Source organism: Bison bison, unplaced genomic scaffold, assembly GCF_000754665.1.
Source record: "Bison bison bison isolate TAMUID 2011002044 unplaced genomic scaffold, Bison_UMD1.0 scf7180017852554, whole genome shotgun sequence".
Lineage (NCBI taxonomy): Eukaryota > Metazoa > Chordata > Mammalia > Artiodactyla > Bovidae > Bison > Bison bison.
The window spans coordinates 22,473-30,620 of record NW_011483127.1 but is presented as its reverse complement, the minus strand read 5'-3'; the positions used below and the strand labels follow the sequence as shown (position 1 = coordinate 30,620).

General features: G+C 38.7%; 1 protein-coding gene across 2 annotated transcripts in view; it reads left to right on the top strand.

Annotated features, from left to right (window-relative positions):
• The window catches only part of LOC104997847 (long-chain-fatty-acid--CoA ligase 4), a 19,434-nt gene continuing 11,286 nt past the window's right edge, over positions 1-8,148 (top strand). Inside the window, exon 1 of one of the 2 annotated variants that reach the window (XM_010852790.1) lies at positions 1-70. The gene's annotated coding sequence lies outside the window, so the exon portion shown is untranslated. The remainder of the gene's footprint in view (positions 71-8,148) is intronic. The other variant, XM_010852799.1, reaches the window with a different exon arrangement.

Here is an 8,148-nt window from a genome sequence, read left to right as displayed (position 1 = left end):
ATTGTCTCTTATTGCAGATTCAAATCCAGAAAGATATACGGGTTCTTCTTAAGAGAAAAAGAGAAAATCTGTAAGTATTTGTCCTTTAAAAATTCTAAATTTGCAATCTTGTCAGCTTTTGGAGAAAGTTAAGTGACCAAACTAATAGACATTTTTTCTCTCTTTATATTGGAAAAGCCCTGCCAATATTTATATATTAAAAAGGCATTATTTGGAAAAGTAAAATAGGAGAACTTTTTACTCTGGACAGCTTCTAAGATTTAAAACATCTGTCACTCATTTATGAATGGGGAAGTGATAATTAAAATCTAAATATAATCTTTTTTTTTTTTTTGTTTTTGAGTTTTACCAAAAAGTGGAGTCATAATTGGAGTTCCAGTTCTGACTCCTGAGGCAGTGTGTCTCTGAAAAGTTATTTAGTTTACCTTTGCCTCAATTTCTTCATCTGTAAAATGAGCTTAATAGTAAGTGTCCAGTGAATGGTTCATTAATATTGATGAAGTTGAATCTGTAGTAGTGTATACTTCCTCCAATAAATTGAAGCTTAATTTTTAGTTATTATTTCTCAAAATGATTTAAATGTATTTCTAATCTTCAAAAATCTAGGCATCAGTGCTGTCCTTCATGAAACACCTACTCTAGACTATAATATAGAATGAAAGAAATATAACAGAGCACCTACAATTATAATTTAGTGTTTGAGCCTTGGACCTTGAAAATTACCTAGTTCCGGAGTTCCCAAACATTTACTTTTAGACAGTACCCTGACCAGTGAAGACTTTTTACTGGCCCATGGTGAAGTGAGGGAAATAAGCCCCACAGGCCATGAGATTTTTAAAGCTGAACTTTTTCGATTTGAAAAATTGCTGCTTATTATAAGTTATATCCTTCTAATTTTGAGGAGTTAGACCCGTTCTGTATTTTATGAAATGTTGGTGATAGTAAATGATAGGTTTTTGTTTTTTATGTCCATGCTTGGCCAAAAAAAAAAAAAAAAATTGGCAGTTGTGTCATTGCCCTCACCATCATTCTTTGTTTATAAAACTTTTACTTGTCTATGATATCTTAAAATCTGAATCCAACTTTCTCACGTAGATGAGGAAATAGACAAGAGGTCATTTAATTTGTTCCAGGTAGTGCAGCTTGTCAAGCTGCTGAGCCAGGACCAAAGCCCTGTATACAATGCTGTCTCTCTTGTATTTCTGGTCTTCTGAGAATCGCTCTCATTATAATAGATTATGAAACTGAAACAGAAGAAATAGTAGTTTTTATGTGCTCATAACTATTTTTGAATTCCAAGTATAAAGAAATTCAAAAGACTTAATGTGCTTGTATAGCAAAGATTGCTACAGTTGACTGATTAGGCTGCATTAGAAAAATCTTGAACATGAACAAAGATTTTCATCAACAGACCAAAATTAGTTGTCTCCGAATTCAGCTACACAGGCAGCATGCTGTCCATGATTGACAAAGGAGATAAGGTAACAGGTTTAGTGTTTCTTTTGGGAAATAGACCATAGTGCAATTGTATGGGCTGTAGGATTCAGGCTCCTATAGTTATTTATACACAGAGAATCTATTTCCTGTTTCTTTTTCCCTCTCCACCCCCACCCATCCACACACATAAAAATTTATTGTAATTGACCTGCAGCCCACTTAGATGTGTAAGAGAAAGAACTACCAATGTGAAGAGCAGGAGTTTCCAGAAGCTTTAGCAAGAGTATCTGGCCAGTTCAGGAGTCAATAAACACTTTGGAGAGAGTTCTTCAATTGGCATAGTGCCTTGCCTCTCCCAAAGTACACTTCAAAATAGAAATACCTAATTCCCTTATCTCACTCACGTTCGTGAAGCTTGCATGGGTCAGGTGAACAAATGAACATGAAGAGAGAACAGAATGGAAAATATTCCTCATCCTTAACATGGAGACATTACCTCTCAGAGTATTTTTCCATGGCTTCTTGTATTTGACTTCGTGTGGCATCCTTCTTTAGTTAAGAATTCTTTAATTTCTCAAATGTCAGGAACACCCATAATTCAGTGTGAATAATTTAACTATGTATTGCATTAATAATAATGTTAATAATAAAAATACATATTGAATTTTTTCATTGTCTTTGGAATATCCATGCCCTTTTCTTTACTAGCGCTAATATTTGAGCGCTATAAGATTTGAATGGCTTTTGATTTGAATGGCTATAAGACTTCAGTCTTCAACAGATTTATCAGTCACTGAACTCTTTTATTAATCTCAGTTATAAGATATATTTGCTACTGAAGAGCAGAGCGAGGTTTTGTTGTTTTATTTTGTTTGTTATTTACCACAGTACAGTTTCACATTATGGTGGCCTGGTAGCTGAATCATAGTGACTTATTTAGCCATTTTGTAAGAAATGGTTTAAGACTACCTTGCTGCATGGCTTTTTAACAGTGTGAGTACTGGGAAACAACATTCATAGAGAACCAATCTATTAAACTGGTCCCTCCTCTAGGAAAGGCCAGAGGATAGGGCATGTAGCCAAGATGTAAGTTGCAAAATTCTCCCTGTAAAACAAAGGCTGTGGGAAATAGCACTGCAGATTAACAGATTTGTTTTTTAAACCTGTGCTCAGGGTTGGCAGCTCACAGCTGTATTGATTTATTATAATTAGTAGATAAGATGATAGGAGACAGATGTGTAACAAATAGCAATGATAATAGTCTGTATATTTCTCATTCAGATAACACATTTATAACTGTGAGTTAATTTGTCAGATATGTAATCCAATTGTTTTTATTAACTTATGTTAAGATCATAAAGAAAAAAATACCCAGTACACGGAAGACTTTACAGACAAAAAGTCTACACCATGCATGATGGGCTGTTGAATGTAGCAGCAGGGTTTTGTCTAGAGGGACCTGTAGCAGATCCTCTTTAGCAGGGATTAGGGATTGGGGTTGTCATTGTCGTTGTCTGCTTCCCTTCTACAGCGCTGAACCCTTTATATTTCTCTGAACACGTAACTCCTAGAACTTAGTTTCTCTCCCATTTTTCATGATGTCTGAAAAAGTTGGATTATAACATCATGTCTTGTTGGCAGGTGCCACTTCTAGCATGATATATCCTCAAAATTCCTTATATGTAAGCTTTGGATTAAATTATATCCAATCCACTCTCAACTTTGGAAAGCTTTAAAAAATCAAGTGTGTTTTTAAAAATAAAAATCAAGTGTGTTTCAATCACTTAAAATGAGGAAGATAAATGTACTTGTACACAGTGTGTGTGAGGTGTGTAGGCACAACATTGTATGAGGCTCCCACATTTCAACACATGACATCTCCTTATTTCAACATATGTAGATAGGATCCAAATTATACTATCCTATGACCTATAAAAAGCATTATCTGATACGTGCTGGGCATGTTCTTAACGCATTATGGGAGGGAACGTGTGCTCGAGCAAGAAAGGGCATCTTCAACATGGCAGCTGAGGTGCTTTCTTTGCTGGGGAAAGCTGGGAAGAGACTAGCAGGATGGCGACTTCAGGAGTTAATATCCATCCAGGTGATGAAGCAAACAAGTTTGGTTCATCTTGTTTGAGATGTTACCAAAGATCAGTCATAGCTGTGAGACTCTTCTAGTCAAACTAGCTAGGCAGGCGTACAGTGTGTGGTATAGAGCATCTGTCTAGTCATCCTAGGTGTTTGCTTTTCTTTTGCTTTTTTTTCAGCTTTCAAATGTATTTATTATAATTACTGTAAACTTCAAAAGTTTGACTGTATAAGCTATTTCATATTGATTAAATTGACTTACCAACTTTGAGTCACATGAGACTTACATAGAGCAGACAGATATATATTTCACATGATTATTCAGTCCTGCAAACTGTCTGAAAGCAAAAGATCATGCTAGCTACTCTTACTGCCTTTTATTTTCTTAAAATATTAACATTTAAAAAGTTTTAATGTTGAAATATAAGGTTAATTATATTGTAATGTAGTGCCTATGAAGTTTGATTTCATTAACCAAAGCAACTGTTTTCTTTAATGGGTATATAACCTTTCTCCTATATGTTTTAAAATCACTTGAAACTTTTTAATAGTGTGTGAAAGAAAATAGGAATTTTTAAAAAAGCACTCCACCCCTTTACAAAAGTCTTGTTGATGCAATATCTATGTTGAAGTATGATCTTTTAAAGTGCAACAGGTATGCATATCTGTTTTAATCTCTTGGAATTTTTATAATTGTTTTCTGATTTAATGTTTAGTGGATACAGGCTTATCCTTTTCAGAAGGCAAATTATCTCTTTATTTGGTATTTAAATTACTCTTAATTGATGTGTGATTTGAAAATGTGATTTCTTAAAGTACCACTGACAGTTAATCACAGATTATCACATTGATATCTGTTACATTTTCATAAGGAAATATATCAAGGACAGATGAAGAATATTTGTCTCTACCATGTGTCTCAACTTGGTAGATGCATGGATCCTTGCTTGGTTTAGACCATTTTCTAAAACTTGTTAAAAAAAAATTATCTTGGTATGGACTTTAGTTTATTATTTTTTCTCTTTCCTGAATGGGTGTTGTGTCACATGCTATTGGAAAAGATGATGATTTCTTTTAAATTCAGCCTTTAATCAGTATGTCACGTTTGTTTACTTTGTGTGCTGGAGCTTCATGTATTACTAATGCTTTTTGTGTTTAACCTAACTATCTCAGAGCGTTTGAAGTAACTGGAATGAAATACTTAACATTAAACTTGGCCTCAAAACAAGAAGCAAAGTAAAATTACACCTGATTTTCACTTAAACTTCTAGGACTTACTGGGCAGCTAAAGGGCTCCCCGCCCCCTGCACTGCTATAAAAATGCTTTAGACTGTAGGACAGATCAGTGCTCAAAGTTGTCATCAGGATTTTTTCATACACAAAGTTTGTCACTCTCACCTATTTAAATTATACCAGTATGACCCAGGTCACAGACAGTACAGCTAAAAGCATGGACTTTAAAATCCAGTAGACCTGGATCAGAATCCCTACTTAGCTGTGTTATCTTGATCAAATGATATGTCTGAGACTATTATATCATCAGTTATAAGTTACATCCCTAGTTCATTAGTATATTAGTTCAAAGTGTGTTTCTGAAGGATTAAAGGAAATAGTGTATCTAAAGGACTGAGCATAGCCCATAGTACAGGCTCAATAAGTGGTTATTAATCTGATGCTCGGGCTTCCCAGGTGGCTCATTGGTAAAGAATCTCCCTGCCAATGCAGGAGATGCAAGAGACGCAAGTTCGATCCCTGCGTCAGGAAGATCCCCTGGAGGAGGGCGTGGCAACCCACTCCAGTATTCTTGCCTGGAGAATCCCATGGACAGAGAAGCCTAGCAGGCTACAGTCCATGGGGTCACTGAAGAGTTGGACACAACTGAGTGAGCATGCAATCCGATTCCCAAATGGAATGCTGAACATCAACAGGAATGATTCGCTATCCCCTGACTGAAGCTGACGCCCTGCCCTTTCCAGCTGAAATACAAGTGCATTATTTGATTTTAAGGAAGTGCAACTCAGAGTTCATGTCCTCCTGGTGGGACAGCAGTATCCCTCTTCATACATGGCAGGACAGCATTTGTGAAAGGCATCCGTGAAAAGGCACATGATACAAATTCTATAATCCTCTTGCTTTTGTAACAACTTGTCTTTTTCCTCTGTGGAAAAGGCAGTTTGTCCAGTTTCATGTTTTCTATCAAGCAACTAAACACATGTTCAAGGTAATTACCAGGAATTTTAAGAGTATACCATTTCCTGGAGTGTTGGCATGGACAAGTGATTTTTTAAAAAGATGACTAAGATTGATTGTCTTCTGGCTATTGCCCTTAACATACATTTTTACTTTATAGTTTCAGAGCAATCCCATCTCCATTCTTATTTCAGTCAACAAGTTTATTGAACACTTCATACACAGAGGTACAAGTGTAGGAGGATTCAGCAGCAAACAATAAACTCTGCCTCACGGAACCTTTATGTTCTAATGGAGGCCTTGAAAATAAACATGAAAGATAAAGCATATGATGTAGTAGTGTTAAGTACTAAGGAGAGAAATCAAAACGGGCTGTGATTTTGGAGTGACTGGAGAAGGCCTTGGGCTTCCCAGGTGGCTCTGTGGTAAAGAATCCACCTGCAATGTAGGAGACTCAAGAGACCTGAGTTTGATCCCTGGGTCAGGAAGATCCCCTGGAAGAGGGTATGGCAACCCATTCCAGTATTCTTGCCTGGGAAATCCCATGACTGCAGCCTGGCAGGCTATAGTCCATAGGGTCACAGAGTCGGACACGACTTAGCAACTGAGCACGGGGAAGACCTTACTGAGGGAGTGATATTTGAATAAAGGCAAAAAGGAGATGAGAAAATAAGCTGGGAAGGTATCTTGGAAGCACATTCCAGGTAGAGAGAATAGCGTGTACAAGAGCCCTGAGGCAGGATCATGCTTGTTGTGTCCCAGAAACATCAAGGAACAAGTTGGCATGGTAGCAGAAGGAAGTGGACAGTGTCGCAGATGAAGGCAGAAACTTGAGGTGGGGGACAGGTCCCTTCTTATAGATTGGAGTAAGGACTATGTTTTTTTCTGAATGAGTCACATGGGGATTCTTTGAAAGGTTTTGAGCAGAGGAATGGCATGATCTAGCTTACAATTGAACTGGAGCACTCTGGCTGCTGAGTTTATAATTTGTTATAAAAGTGGAAGCAGGGAGCTCACATTGGGTATTGCAGTTCTCCAGGTGAGAGGAGACAGTGGCTTGAGCCAGGTTGGTATGTGTGGAGGTGGTGAGAAGTAGTTAACTTTGGTATCTGTTTTGTGAGTAGAGCTGGTAGGATTTGCTGATGAATTGGCTGTGGAATTGTGAGAAAGAGAGGGGGATGAAAGTGAACCTGATTGAAGGCCTTTGGTTAAAGCAACTGGAGCTACAGAGACGGGCAAGACTGAATGGGCTATTTGTGGAAGGATGATCAGCAGCTCAATTTCCTATTAATACATATGTATTAAATGAGTATGTAACTGATATCTAAATGGATCTGTTGAGGAAGCAGTTGGATATACAAACCTAGTGCTTAAGGGAGACCTCCAGGCTTAGCAGAGAAACTTTGGGATCATCACCATATTTATGTTGTTTAAAGCTATGAGCCTAAATGAGATCACCTTGGGAGTGAGCTTAGATAAAGAAGAGGTTCAAGGACTGAACACTATATCATTGAGAGGTATGGGAGATAAGAAGCAGCAATGAAGATGGAGAAAGAATTGTCAGGGAAGTCGGAAGAAAATCTGAAGAATGGGTTCTCCTGGAAGCCAAGTGAAGAAGTTTCCAGCAGGAAAAGAGGGGTCAACTGGGCTAAAGGCTGGTGGTGGGTCAAGGGCAGGGTGAGGCCTGAGCTTTAATTGACCTTGGGATCTGACAACATGGAAGTCATTGGTGACCTTGAGCAAAGCAATTTTGTGGAATGGTAGGAGGAAACCTGCAGAGAAGGCAATGGCACCCCACTTCAGTACTCTTGCCTGGAAAATCCCATGGACGGAGGAGCCTGGTGGGCTGCAGTCCATGGGGTCATGAAAAGTCGGACACGACTGAGCGACTTCCCTTTGACTTTTCACTTTCATGCATTGGAGAAGGAAATGGAAACCCACTCCAGTGTTCTTGCCTGGAGAGTCCCAGGGACGGCGGAGCCTGGTGGGCTGCTGTCTTTGGGGTCGCACAGAGTCGGACATGACTGAAGCAACTTAGCAGCAGCAGCAGCAGCAGGAGGAAACCTGAGCTTAGTGGGGTCAAAAGAAAATGGGAGATAACTGGGTGACAGGGCATGGGGACAACTCTTTAAAGGAGTCTTACAGAGAAGGAGAGGGTTTCTTAGGTGGTGCTAGTGGTAAAGAACCCACCTGCCAATGCAGGAGACTTAAGAGACGTAGGTTTGATCCCTGGGTTGGGAAGATCCCCTGGAAAAGGGCCCAGCAACCCACTCCAGTATTCTTGCCTGGAGAATCCCATGGACAGAGGAGCCTGGCGGACTATAGTCCAAACAGTCAGACATGACTGAAGTGACTTAGCACACACACAGAGAAGGAGAAGAAATGGAGCCACAGGCAGAGAATAAGGTACAAGAGAGGGAATGGTTTTTA